Source organism: Falco peregrinus, chromosome 2, assembly GCF_023634155.1.
Source record: "Falco peregrinus isolate bFalPer1 chromosome 2, bFalPer1.pri, whole genome shotgun sequence".
NCBI classification, from domain to species: Eukaryota; Metazoa; Chordata; class Aves; order Falconiformes; family Falconidae; genus Falco; species Falco peregrinus.
This window is the reverse complement of record NC_073722.1, coordinates 22060083-22075091: the sequence shown is the minus strand read 5'-3', so window position 1 is coordinate 22075091 and position 15009 is coordinate 22060083. Positions and strand designations below refer to the sequence as shown.

The 15009-nt window shown below is 39.1% G+C and overlaps 1 protein-coding gene across 3 annotated transcripts in view; it reads right to left on the bottom strand.

The window, feature by feature from the left end:
• Positions 1-15009, bottom strand: part of LOC101915116 (bifunctional heparan sulfate N-deacetylase/N-sulfotransferase 4) — a 161046-nt gene that overhangs the window by 132813 nt on the left and 13224 nt on the right. For all 3 annotated transcript variants that reach the window (XM_055796841.1, XM_055796839.1, XM_055796842.1), the window contains exon 2: positions 2783-2862. The gene's annotated coding sequence lies outside the window, so the exon portion shown is untranslated. The remainder of the gene's footprint in view (positions 1-2782; positions 2863-15009) is intronic.

The following is a 15009-nucleotide window of genomic DNA, read 5'->3' as shown; positions in this document are numbered from 1 at the left end:
AATACAATTGATGTTGCCAACTTACCACCCAACAAAAGCAGAAAAAACCACATGGAACAAGCCTGCTGCTTTAACTCATTTGAAAGAATCAGTCTTATTATTACCCAGATACTAAGGCTAAGACGAAAAAAGATAACAGATGTGTTGTACTTTGATTTTATCTGTCTGGGTCTAAAGCTGATGTTTAAACAATATAACCTTCCACACAGTATGCCTGAGAAAAGAATGTTTAGTAATTTGTCTCTGGCATAGAAACATGCAGTGTAGAAAGTTTTCCTGTGTCTAGCTCCAAGTGTTAAGTTACATTCACTTTAGAAGCACAGATGAGCTCTAGCTTAAAAGTCATAAACAAGGTATAACAACAGAGTTATGCTGAGCTGGAAAGAATTATCATTTAGCACTTCTCATAAAGATTAGTCCACATTATATTCTCATCTAATAGGTTCAGTAATTTATAGATCTGCAGCATTTCAGGTTGTTGGCTCGACCCTTCCCTTGTTTGTTCGTTCTAGTGCTTTACTTGCCCTCAGATTAAAAGTTCTGCCAAGTTTACCTAGAAATTACTTGCTATTATGTTCAATTAGAAAACTTAATCTAATTTGAAAATGTTACCCAGTGACTTTTTTATCAGGGTGGAGAAACCATGTCAGGTAGATTCTTGAAGAGGTTTAAAGCTGGTCTCATTTATCTGTGAAAACAGCTTGGTTTTCCTAAGCAGCTGAAATACCTTCTAAATGGTACCAGGTGGTCTTTTTCATTCCTGTTCCTGTCAGAACCATAACTAGACTACTGGTTAGACAACTGCCACACCAGCCTGACTTTCAGGAGCTGGCTTTTGCTTACTCCAGAGCATGTATTTTGGCTTGCAATTCAACACAACAGCACTTCACTTTGAAAATCTTTAGTTCTACAGGATTTTTGCTTGATTCGCTATTTATTTATTTATTTATTTATTTAAATCACAATCATGCTTGATTTTTATAATTAGCGTATATTTAAGTTTCAGGAAAATGTGTGTATATGGCAGCTAATTTTGCAAACCCCTAAAAATTATGGGCAAGCTTTATAAAACCTCAGCCTACATGCTGTTTATTCACTGCTCATTTGGACATCCTTTCAAGTGTCATCTGCACATCAGGATGCTTGTCCATTTGCTGAATTGATTGCCCAAAACGTAAAAGTTTTTCCTAGGCATTAATACAATTTTCACACAGCTATTTCTGTGCTGTGGCCTCCAGTGCATGTCCCTGTGCTGAGGCCTTGGCTGCAGGGCTTGGGGCCAGCTCGGTGCTCTGGGTGGCCGCTTCCACAGGTGTGCATGTGGGAAGGGTGGCATGGGCTGGTAGCCCGTGTTGCCTTAATAACATCCACCTCATTGATAGAAAGAAGTCCTTGACTGACCAGTACAGACTATTTAAACTTAAAACCTTGTTCCTTTTAACTTTTGAACATTTTAGAGCAGCACTATCTTTGTTCATGAAGACATGGGGCAATACAATACAATTCTCTGGTGATTTTCTTTTCAGTCATAGAAATGAATCACAACCACAAAAATTAGATCAGGGCATCGACTTTAAAAGTTGAATGCAGTGACAAGTGAGAAATAATATATCAGATTCTATTGTTCACAGTTTTTTTTATAAAAACAAATTTAAAAACAAAAGAGAACTAGGGCAAAGGAATAACTAGTACAAATCTGTGAACTTTAACTTCTCAGAAGGATTCAGAACCTATCTTCCTAGTTGTGTACATACTGACAGTGCTGTGTGGATATAATGGAAGGTAAAACTGATTTAAAGTGACCAAAATTGCATTGTTTAGAGAAGGTCAAATTCTGCCCCCCATCCCCCCCAACTTTATATTTCAGTTGTGGACCATGTAAACAGATATTGTTGCAAAACCTCAAATGCTTGTAGGTCCTGAAGAGTACTGAAACAACTGCACCTCCCCCAAAATCTTTAACTAATTATAAATAGCATGCAACAAATCTTATGCAAAGCCGATCTTTCCTAACATTATAAAGGTGCATTTAAAGTTTAATTGCAGGAACACAAACAGAGAAATTAGAGTGTAGGTTTACATTACATTAGGGACTGCCTGTGTAAACACTGTTGCTTGGTGGTAAATGTGAATTTCTATATATCATTTTCGAAAACCTTACTGCTTGCAAGATGAAAAGAAAGGAGGGTCTGATCCATGAATTCTTATATGAAAGCAAAATCATAAAATAAATACAAAATTTCTGTTTAAAACAGAACTTAAACCATCAGATTTCCTAATGTTATAATTTCTTAATAATGGAAATTCACAGAAAAAGATCAAGAACAGTTTCCGCCTATCTATGTATACTATGTAAAACCTGGAGCCTTTTCACCTTGGAGCCAAAGAAGGGGAACATTTGACAGGATCTTTAGTAGGATGGTTTTGCAGGAGACTCTGAGGTGCAGTGGAGCCATACCTACATACATACTCCTTCACAGCAGAATCATACCTATGTAACAAAAAGCTGTCATTACCACAGATTAGCTTCTCACTCTTGTCTGCAGAAATTGTGTCCTTAATACTAAAGGAAAAGACAAAGCTGGGAGAGACAATATAAAGGAACAGATGAAGGGCAGGGAAGTAATGTAACATTCTTATGAAGAACACTGTTAGACTTTTTGGTTTTTCTTATCTAGATAGGTTGGCTCCAGATGTGGAAAACTGGTAAAAAACATTCTGTTGTTCAGGAAAATGAAAAATTGATGTTGTTAGAACTGGCAAGAATGATAGGGTTTCTTACCTGGAACTATCACGTCTTTGGAATCAAACTTGAAGGAAAAAAACTTCGAGAGATGCTCCAGATGAAAGTTGTCTTTAGCACTGTATAAAGTAACAGAAAAAGAAATAGTCAGTGATTACTGGAAGCAACATTCTTCATATGGACAATCTGCTGCCTCAGTAACCACCTCAGGAAGATTATAGAATCACAGAATGACTTGAGTTGGAAGGGACCATTAAAGCCCATCTAGTCCAACCCACCTGCAGTCAGCAGGAACATCAGGTTACTCAGAGCCCCGTCCAACCTGGCCTTGAACATTTCCAGGGATGGGGCATCAACCACCCCTCTGGGCAACCCCACCCCTCTGGGCAACCTCTGCCAGTGTTTGTTTCACCACACTCATTGTAAAACATTTCTTCCTTATCTCTAGTCTGAATTTACTCTCTTCTAGTTTAAAACTATTACCCTTTGTCCTATCACAACATGCTCTACTAAAAAGTTTGTCCCCATCTTTCTTATACACACACCCACAGCCACACCCTTTAAGTGTTGAAAGACTGTAAATAGATGGTTTTAATCCAAAAGTAAAAAAGCCAGATGTAATTTAGGTCAGCTTTTGTGACAGAAAAGCATGTGCTTTACTTTGAATATATGGAAAGTCTTGTGTCTTCAGCAGGATGAAGGTGAAGGAGTTAGACAATGTGGCAGGTCACTAACTGTCTCTTAGTCTGGACATTCTGGACTATTCATGAAAACCCTCTGACATCAGATAAATTGTATTCTTCCAGAGTAATGTAGAATAAAACTGTTCTTGCTCCTGAAGCCTACTGGTCAAGCTGAAAATAAGCAAAGTGCATGGAGTATATTAATTCATGCACTGACAGGAATATAGCCTTGCCAAACTCAGGCACTACAGTTGCAAGAAAGCTGCTACTGTATATATACGACCAACTGTCTGCAAACTGCTGGAGACAATAATATTCTGAGTATTTGGACAAGGCATGACATTTGGAAGCATATTCAAACAGATTTTTTTCCTTTGATAGTCAGAGAAATAGTCTGTGTCTACAGCTAGAATCTTTTAAAAGGATGCACACTGCTGGAATCAGGAATTAGTGTGCCCTTTTAAGTATCCCAGGCCTCCTCTGAATGTTGGTATACAGGGAAGTTTCAATTCCTCTTTTTTCCATTCCGGTCAGTTTTCTTTGTGTAGACTCTCTAGGAAGGGTTGTGACAGAAGCTAACCTTTAAGGAAATTAATGGAGAAAAAAGATGAAAGTTTCTTCCTTCTTTGTCCTAATAAGTGCCCCAGTCAGGCAACAAGTGACCTCAAAGAACTTGGATTAGCAAGATGATCTTCATGAGTGAAGAGTTCCCAGCCCTGTGCTGTGTTCTGTCCTTTTGCAATGGGCAGAGGTGTATGGAGTTTCGACCTGTCTTTCCCCTTCTCCGGACTATTGTTCTGGAGATAGGTCAGGAAGAGTAGCTGTCTTTCTCAGTCCACAAAGGACACAAGCAATGAATTCCTAAGTCTGGGAAGCAAAACATGCAAATTTGGTGGCTTCTTTTATTTTTATTGCCTTGTAAATTTTGTGTCATATTATTCAGTAGTAACTAAATAGAAGTCCTGCTGATGACTTCTGTGTAGAATATAGATTAACAGTCTAAAGCTGAAGTGGATAATTATATTCTGGAAGGAAATAGCCATATCTGATGCTCTAGATAATAGAAATATTTGTCCATACTTTTTCACTACTGAAGATTATGTATTTCAGATTTCCTGGGAAAAGATACTAGAGACAAGGTTGTCCAGATTCCTCAAAATTTTCTAGTCATTTTTGGTTGTTCAAAATGTTTTAACCTCTCAGTCAGATAGAACAAGGGGAGAACAGATATATTTGTTTTAATAATCAGTAGATCCCAAACTGACTTAAATACAAATAGCAGGTATTACGTTGGGAACTTCTGTCTGTGCTTTGGCTGACATATGGCTCTTTTATGCATTCCTATCAGAAGAAAAAAAACATTGGGCTTATCCTTTTTCTGCAGACTGCTATTTATTTTCAGGAACACCTCACATGTAGTTAATGTCCCTGAATGATTAGCTGTGAGAAGTGTGTGGACATAGGACGTTTGAACAAAGTACAGTCTTTGTTATCTTTGGCATCAAAGTAGGGGGGTTATTTGCTGGATAAATTTGTGAGGTCATGCAATGCTCAAAATAAACTCTCCCTACAGGATTAAATATAACTTTTAATTGTTATGTAGCTGATATAATACCCTAATCAACAACTTATCTTGGGTTTATAGAAATGTTATTATAAACACGCAGCTTTAACCTTCGTTGATTTCAAGGACTCTGTCATTATCCCATTTTCCAGGGTGAAGTCTATAATTACTGTGCATTCTGGTGCTTAATTTCATGCGATAAGCCTGAAACTAATAGATAAATGGTCTCACTGCATTCTGAGGACATAATCATTTGTAGAAAATAGAAAAGGTGGAGAAGAGACATTTGAAAGAAAAATCTACCTAGAAACTTACATTTCACGTAGCAAAATATCATTAAACAAGGCTTTCCTACAATTTACTATTAGGCAATCAGAAGCTTCTTCCGAAACAAGGGTTTCCTACAATTTACTATTAGGCAATCAGAAGCTTCTTCCGTGTGATTTTTTTAGCACTGTTCTAAACAATCTCCACCAAAGGAGTGGATCATTTCATCTTTTTAGCGAAACGTCTAAACACAAGGCACACTGCACTAATAGGAGATTCATTATTTGTTCAGGTGTTTTCTTTGTGCCCCTGACTACTTGCTTTGTAGAGGGCATGTGGGTTATAATTTCAAAATGCCATTTCTTTCTCTGTAATAGTACTGTACCTGCTAATGTAAGCTACTCATATAGTCCCACAATGAATACTTGCTTTTTTGCAACTGATGTCAAACTTCTTTACTACCCTTTTTATTGCAATATTTTGTTAGGCTGTTTATAAGTTAAGTGGCTTACCCACCCTGAAAAAATTAGGCAGGGGTAAAGATGCCTAAAGATATCTGTTACTGGGCTGTCAGTGGTGAGATGGGCGAGACCTTTGAAGTAAGCCTTCATCTTACTGAAAACACATGCAAACTCTTATTTTTTCTATAACCAGGAAGATCTCGTGAAGATTTATTTTTTACAAGTTCCATTTTGCAGCACATGCATAATCAAAAATGGACTCTGTCAAAACAGGGTTTGGGTAACCTCCCATCCACCATAGCCATTACAAAGGCAGCCAAGTGTTATGTAGTTAGCTCATGCAGTACTTGTTACTCCCAAGTACAGATTTTAATCAGTAAAAAATAAAGCCTGATGAACAACAATTAAGGCTTATCGTGGCAGTTAAAAAACTCTCCCTATTTCTTTACCCTCTGCCCAAGAGCAGCTATGTTTGAAACAGCCTCAGCTTCAAGAGTCTTGGGGATTACTTATGTCATTGCTTTTCATTTTAACCATTCAGCAATAGTACTAAATTGCAAAGTTGGAGATACCAAATTAAAAGTAAATTCCTGTTACGACTTGATATCTCTGCAGATTTCAGCCCTTTACAAAATGGTGCTCTTACCTGACCCACTCCTCAAGTGCCTTGTAATCAAAAGTGTGTCATTGATCTTTGTCCCACCTCCACACCTACAGTGTGAAATTGCAGAATGCAGAATCTATAGTGCCATGGCTCAATGGGGATCGAAAGGACACGGGCACACATAAGAAAAGATGAAGCAAATAATTTTGACCTATGTGTTATACACTCTGTTATACATGAAGTTAACATAAAAATAACACATCCTTTCAGGAAAATCCTCTGCCAGTGCATCAGGCTGTATTATCTCTTTGCCTAGGAGAAATGCCTCCTTACAAGGGACTTGGGGTTTTTTGTTTGGTTTTTTTTTTTAAGTCAGGTTTTGTCTATTCATCTGGAGACTTTCTCAACTGTATCTTTACAAAGTTAGTTACATAGTATATTGCAGTGGAACTCTGTAGGTACCTTGGAATTAGTGGGACAGCAGCAAGGAGCCTCTTCTAGTACCTATAAAAGAAACTCTAATTCCAGGAACAGCAGTTTATTGTTTAGGAACTATACCAACATTTTACCAGCTGATAGAAATATACTGGCTGGAAAAAGGCCATAGGTGTAGTAGGTGTACATATCCTTGAACTGTCTAGATGAATTGAAAACACTTTGAATTCCTTTAGTAAGGACAATAATGCATCCTTTCTGAAAAGAAAAATCCTCTGATACAAGTATTTTTATCCTTTCTGTCCTGATGTTGCATCATAGGAAAAGAGAACAGAAACTGAAGGCACCATTCTTAAATACCACAAAGACTTCTGGTTTTGTTTCCTCCCAGCTATTAAATACATCCAGGATTTTCTATTAGTGGTGTAGGGCATGGACTTTGTGATCATGATCAGATGTTTTGCTTCAGAGAGAGAGAGGCTTGTTACTTTCCGGCAGCTAGCAGTTACTGCTGTAGCTTGAGGGGCTGAAAGAGAGACAGGTTCATTCCTCTGTCTGTCGCATGATATTTCAGGTTATCTATGTAGGGTCCTGCAGTTCATTACAGAAAAACAAAACAAAACAAAACACTGGGGAACTGGAAGTGTTGCAAGTCCTAAATGCTCAAAAATAACTTGTCTAGAAAATTATGTAATGCTAACAGTGTGTTTATAATAGTCTCCCCTGGATGTCTAACCTGTGCCAACAAAGAACAGGAATGCTAGCAATTGATAGTTACGTGAACTGTTCCTTTAGCTCTGATGTTGATGGCTGAATGTTTTTTGTTGCTGAAAGTCAAATAGGTGATTCCTGCTGAGCCTGATACAGGTATGCATACAGCCAGCAGCTGCTTACTGTACTAGACTTAGACACATTTCTACATGCTGTACTCTTTGCATATATGCAATTAATGTTACAGAAATCTAGACCCCTCACAGCAGCAGGCAAGACCCTTTCCTACATCGGGGCCATGCTCAGTACAGGAAAGCAGGGGGTGTATGTACGTCAGCAGAATCTCGAGCATGACTTGGATTTGCTATTAATCATTTATCTTTGCACTGAATCTTAAAAAGGGCTTAGACCCTACAACACCTTGTGCTTGGGTAGTGGGCCCTTGTATTAGCATTCAGAACCTATGCAGTTGTCTAGGCTTTCTACAGTGCAAGGCTACAGTGAAGGTGTTCCTGTGCTATATATCTCAGAGAGATGTGAGCATGAGCCGAGTGCTGCAGTAATGTGGTATTTGGCTGTCTGTCTAAAGGAATCCAATGCAACCAATATACTAAAGAAGAAGTTCCCTGAAATAAGCCTGGCCAGTGCACAGTTACTGAGAGCTATCCAAAGTACAGGAGATGGTGAGTTTTGCCATGTCAAAGCTACTCCTCAAAAAAGTGCCCCCTTCCATTGATGAACCTGGATGATTTCACTCATTTCTTTGTAAAGTGTAGCTGCCAAAGGAAGAGGACACATATAGAAAATTATTCACCCCTTTGCAGTATCTCAATAAATAAATCGCTCAGGCACAGACAACATAGAATAGTTTCATTTTCTGGTTTAGATTTTTAAAACCTGCATTTTTCCCCACACTTTAAACAGAAGGGGACAAGGTCAATGTTGAAAAAATGACCAAATATCACCCACACATCCACCAAGTTTTATTTCAAAATTATTATCCAAATAAATGGGCCAGAGAAACACTACAGGCAAAGTAGTGTCTAATGATTCTGGCAGAATTATCGATGGATCACACAGTAGTTGGATGAGAGCTCTTTTTATTGACTCTGTGTTGTAATAATGAGCCATACGTTCAGTAGCACATCTATCCTTTTAAATAAAAAAAGATACATGACTTCAGAAAATGTGTTATTCTCTGGGTGCATTTCAGATATGATTGAAGTGATTCCTGTGTATAATATTTTTAACATGCACATATCAGCATCCACAGGCATGTGCAGACAGATAGTACAGTGCTTCAGAATGTTTTGAAATAAGAGGTGTGTTACTAATGTATTGCTAGTAAAGACTTTTCTCCTAACATCATTGGTACAATGCTCATATTTAAGCCGTGCCTTTAGTTTTCCATTGTGATTATACTAGGTAGCTGTTTAACTACAAAATGGCACAGTGTTAATGCTCAGCCCTATTTATCAAAACATACATATGCATGTCTAGCTGTAAGCGCTTAAGTGGAATATCATAGAATCACAGAACAGTTTGGGTTAGAAGGGACTTTAAAGATCATCTTGTTCCACCCCCCCTGCTATGGAAAAGGACACCTTCCACTAGACGAGGTTGCTCCAAGCTCCATCCAGGCTGGCCCTGAACACTGCCAGAAGTACAGCATTTAATTCTTGTAATGCACAACCCAGAGTTTGATCAGGGCTAAAATCTTGAGCAAGGACTCTGATTTTGATTAGTGGCACTTACACACGGAGGCAGAGACATTTCGTATTACACGATCTACATTTTAACTCCATTTGGCATAAAGATAGAATCTTTTTTCCTTGCATAAAGAACTGTAAATCAGATAAAAATTGATTATATTTGTTGGTTTAATGAAGTAAGAGAGTGGATTTCTGACTAATGCATTGGAAATTATTTATATAATAGAGAGTCCTGCCATCATAAATCACTTTGTGGTGAATGCAACAATTTTTTATTGGAGGTCACCAGAGGCAGCAGTCAAATCAAATCAAATCACACAGCTGCTGTATAGATCAGAAGACTGCAAAGGAATTAGTACACTTATTTGCTCACTGTGCATGCCTAAATAAAATATTAACAGTTTGCATGAAGATGAAGATGTCTTACATTACAGCCAGTTAATACGCTTTTATGCCAGGCAGTCCAGCTACCTGTTCAATAGAGACTGGCTGAAGTTTACATTTAAAAAAGCAAACTGCGTTCTATCAGGTAAAGGATGCATTGATAGTGTTTTTCCACTATAGAGACTAAGATCCAGTTTTGATAATGTGATTAATTGCTCACACAGTTAAATTACTTCTTTTGGCAAGAAAAGTTCAGTCCTGAACTTTTAAACATTTTCTCATGTTGTCTACTTTAATACCCACGGAGCAAAATTGCTGCAGTGGGTGTTGTTGAAGCCATTTCTGCTTCTTCTATAGCTCAGGTTCAGAGTCTGCTATCTCATAATTATGTTTAAAGAGCAAATTCTAAAATACAAGAGTATTTTCCTTCTTTTGTTTTGACAGAACCTGGCACAAGGATACATTGCTCAGAGATGTAGAATGATGGGTCTTAAACTTCTTTTTTTTTTTTTTTTTCAATAAAAACAGTAGCAGTTCTCTGAAACTGAAAATCACTATGTAGTTATGAGACAAAAACTAAAAAAGCCTGTTTCTTCTGATACCCTTTTTTTCCTTTGGAAAAATAAATGGACATTTACTAATCAATCCATTCAGGCAAAAGGATCCTCATGTATTTTTATGTTTTCTTCCCCCCTTTATCTTATCTTAGGTAGTAGCAATTGATGCAAATTCTCAAACAAGTGGTTTCTTGGAAGATTTTAGTGTTTCTGGCTTGAAATTACTTGAAGTTTCTTGTACCTGTCTGGACTCAGAACTCCAGAAGACATGATCCCATTAGAAAACTAGCAAGACAGAATAGCGGAAGACCTGTAGGACTGATTTATATTCTCCAGGATCTTATGGTTAGGTCATACACCAAAGTATTGATGAATGACAAAGGACATAGGACACAGAATGGGAAACCTCTGAGCAAAACATCAATTAAAAAGTTAAAAGCACCAACTCTTCAGCAGCAGAAATACCACTTGGTGTGATACTCTTATGGAGAAGACTTCCTCTTTTATGAGCATCTGTTATGCAGAGGATGTCCCCTAGGTTCTTAGATGTTCAAGAGGGAGTCAATTTATGCTGTGCGTCCTATTTACCACTCTGACACAGTTTTTTATGGGTCAAAAGTCAAATCTCATGCTGAGTTCAACAACAATGTGCCTGAGTTCTCTGTATTGATGAACACTGCAATGAAATTAAAACCCTGACCATTTCTATGCTGTTTTTCATAAACTTGTTGAAAATGAAGATAAAGGGGTATTGTTATAAAGGCTGCACACTTAAAGCAAATTAATATGTGACACATTATTTGACTGAGAGAAACCTGAGGAAAGAGCCAATCTTATCAAGCAACTTCATACTAAACCTTCAGTGTCTTCAGGAACATGCAAGTGGGTTGCAGCTCTGGAGTGCCACGGACTTACAGCTTGGCATACTTCTGCTGCCACTGCTGAAGAGAAGTCAATGGCTTCCAGAACGTACATTGTCAGAACTTAATTGCTGGTTCATATATCAGTAATATTGTAGACTTCTTGGTTAACAAAAATGTCTCTGAGCAGGTATCTCTCTGAAGTGCTTTGTTCAAAGTATAAGCTGTAAACTAAATGGCAGGAATAATTATAATGTCAAATAGACTAACAGTCAGTCAGTTCCTGGCCATGGAACTACAGGACATATTTAACAAGTCAGTGATCTAAATTTAAGAGCACAAACTGCAGTCAAATGGACTAAAGTCTTTTCCCAGGTTCTGCAATTACATAAATGTAATGAAACAATAGAGTAGTCACTTGGGGAATTAAATAAGGAAAGAACTCAGTCCACTTTTTTCTTACTCTTCTGAGTTAAGCTTCAAGTCATGTACAGGGGATGTTGGGAACAAAATCCACTCTTTATTTACACCTGTGTAGTTCCATTTGGCCCTAAGCCTGAAATGCCATGAACAAAACAGAACCACTTTTCATTGGACTGTGGCCCCCTGAGCAGAGTAATACAATAAAAGGGGAAGAAGCAATATAAAATTAGGTGAAGAAAATCTTAAACCCATTCCTGAGACTTACAGACTTGCATGAATTAAAATCACTTTCATGTGTGCTAGGTTCTTCCTTATATTTCATATAATGGGAGATACATGCCGCCAGCTATTAATACTGTAAATAATTTGAGTCAAAATACATCAGGCTAATTTTCAAATTTCAAAGGTACCTAGCAATACTGTAAATGAAATCTTCCTTTCAGAAGCTAAAAATTGATCGTATAATTATAGATTATGCATTATAAATCTATATATAAAAATAGTTTTATATAGAGGCATAAATTATAAATTTATCTATTATAAAATATGTAATGACACCTAAATAATGTTTCAGCACTAACATATGATAAATGTGGATGTGTTTCACCTTAAACAATTACAGTGAGTGTACTTTTTCCTCCAGTTATTTTTAACCCCTAAACTCCTGCTTTGCTTGCAAATTTGATGTTCCAAAGGCTGAGAAAAAACTATACTTAGAAATATGCTGTTAAAAAATACCAGGAATAAGCAAGAGGCCTACTGGGAGATGACTAATGGATTGTTTCCTTGCATGTATGAATACCCAATGTGGTGCAGGCTGAAATCTAGCTATTGTACATCATACTGACAAAAGGCTGGTTCTTAATGCTACAATTAACTTATGTGAAACATTCATAACTGACAATCTTCTTTTTCATGTTTTGCTGGGAAAGCCTTGCCTGATGTCTTCTGCTGTAACACATTAAATTTAATGTAACTGAACTTCATTCTGCAAAGTGAGTAGGCAGTATTTCCTGTGCTAAATTTACCTGTAACAGAGAGGTTACTCAGACTCAACCAATGTAACTCATCATATGATGCATTATTCACAGTAGTGGATTTATTCTTAATCCCATCGCCTTTATCTCCAGAGAGGTGGGATGGTCCTTTTGAGGAAAACTAATCTTAAAAATGTTGATAAAAAACTACGCTAGTAATTGCTGTGAAAAGCATTGATTGAAAGTTTGGTAAACCTTTCCTTCAAAATCGGGTCTAATTTTTCTCACCTTCACATAACAGTTCTCTTGGGTTTATTTTGGCCTATTTAATCCTGTTTGGTCTTTCTATTACCGATTTTTAAGACAGATCTTATGGAAACAGCTAATAATTTTGCTTTTCCTCCATGTGCAAAGCACCGCAAAACACAGAGGGCAAAACATCCCACATTTTGCAGGGTGCAAAACACTATTAAGTCCTGCAATCTTTCTGTTAAAGCTATGAGATTTCTTGCTGCATGAAGACTTCCCATTTTTCTTAGAGTGGATTATCAGTCCTTTTGCAATCAGTTACCACTTACCATGCTTTAATTAGAGACAACTGTTATCTCCAGGTTATTAAGCAAAGTTACAGGTAGTAAGATTCAAAATATTTTTATTCTTAATGACGTAACAATCCAGGAAATACGATTTTAAATATATTGGGATTGAATAAGGCTGAAACAGCCTGAATGGAGATATTGCCTATGATATACAATTAAGATCTCAAAGACTCAGCCAGTGGCAGCATGCTCAACACACCAGATAATTGACAAAGGTGGAAGGCTTGGAAAAAAAGTGGTATTCCAGATAGGGCAAATTTATAAATATTCCAGATACAAGGGAAGTCACAGAAAAAAATATGGCCATTATCATCAGTAAAAGGAAACTGTGGGCTGGCATGGGGCACATTTCTGGCAAACCCGATACCTCAGCTTGAGATGACGGGCTTGGGTAATAAATTGGGTAATTTTTCAAAATCAATCCTGCTCTCAAATTTTGCTCAGTTTGGTGCCTTTGCACAAGTCCACAATGATGCTTGTGACATCTGGAATGTAGGCGACTGAGCAAAGTCAGGTATCAGAGTACTCTGAGAAATTCAAGACCGAGGGTTAGCATGACCAATGAAGGCAATACAGAAATGCCTGGTTTTCAGAAGGTGGGTGTTGGCGAGGAGCTATGAAAAAGTTTTAGGAGTGATGGTGAACTTGCCTACAAAAAAATTCAGCACAACTTTGAAAATGATGTTTCTAGAATAAAACATTTCAGATTTAGGTACCAGTGAAAAAGTTAGGTAAAAAAAGTCACTTCAGTCTTCTGAGGACAACAGTAAATGTGAATTCTGATACTGCTCTTCAGAATAAGCAGCATACTAAGAGTCGGGTGTAGATAGCCAAGATTACATACAATAAAATCAGGTACAGGTGACCAGGATTTTGATTCAGGGATCAGAAAACGAGATAAGAGATAAACAGCCTCGTGTTCGTGTCACCCCCCCCCCACCCCCCCCCCCCCCCCGTCCCTTCCCCCGCGTTAGTCAGGGCCCCTACCACTGCTGTTGTTCCTGGTTTACAATTGTTTTCCTTTCCAACTGAACTCTCATGAGTTTTTGACGTGTCGCCATGTTGCTTTTTTTTTAGCATGTCGTTGTCCTTTTTAGCTCTGTAACATTTTAAAACCGAGCGGGAAGGCGTGCTCTGAGAGGACGCCTGAGGGGAGCGGGGGACCCGCGGCGCCGCCACAGCGCCAGAGGAGAGCGGGGCGGGGCCGGGAGCCGCGCGCCACTGGGCGGGAAAAGGAGCCGCAGGGGCGAGCGAGCGGCTGGGCGGTGGGGCGGGCAGGGCTCTGTAGCGCTGGCGGCGTAGGGGGCTGCGGTATCCCCGCGGCGGGGGGCCTGCCGGCGCTCTGCGCTTGGGGGAAGCCGCCCAGGCCGTGCTCTGCCGCGGCGGTGAGCACACCTGTCGGAGCGCCCCCGGGGACAGGAGCTCTGAGGGGAGGAGAGCTCTGAGGAGGACGGTCTGTTGAGGAGTATCAGGGAGTGTGAGAGAGATATTTTTGGGAGCGCAGCCTGTTTTCTCTGCCACAGCCCTGACAGGACGTGTGACCTGGAGGATCCCCTGTCCTCTCTCTACCCAGCAGAACGAAGCGCCTTACGGGTTGGGGGGCTATGGTGGTGAGTTCCCGCCTGGCACGGCAGGCACGTCCCTCTTTGACTGCCCATGTGTGGTAGCTGCAAAGTTCCGCAAGCAGAACCAAGCAGTGAGCAGGACTGTGGTTCATCTGTGTTGGAGGTGTCGCCAAGGTGAAGTTGGCCTATGCCCTGTGTCAAAACTGCTTCCATAAAGAGGAAAGAAAAAAGGTGTGGGGGGGAAGTTATTGTCATAGGGGACTGGCTGAGGGGAACAGAAGATCCGATATGCTGACCAGACACCCTTAGCGGAGTCTGCTGCCTCTCTGGGGCCTGTGTTAAAGCTGTGATGAGGAAATAGCCTACTCTGGAACAACTCTTGCATTATCATCTGTTATTGCTTCTTCATGTAGGCAGTGATGAAGTGGCAATAAGAAGTCCAAGGGCAATCAAAAGAGACTTCA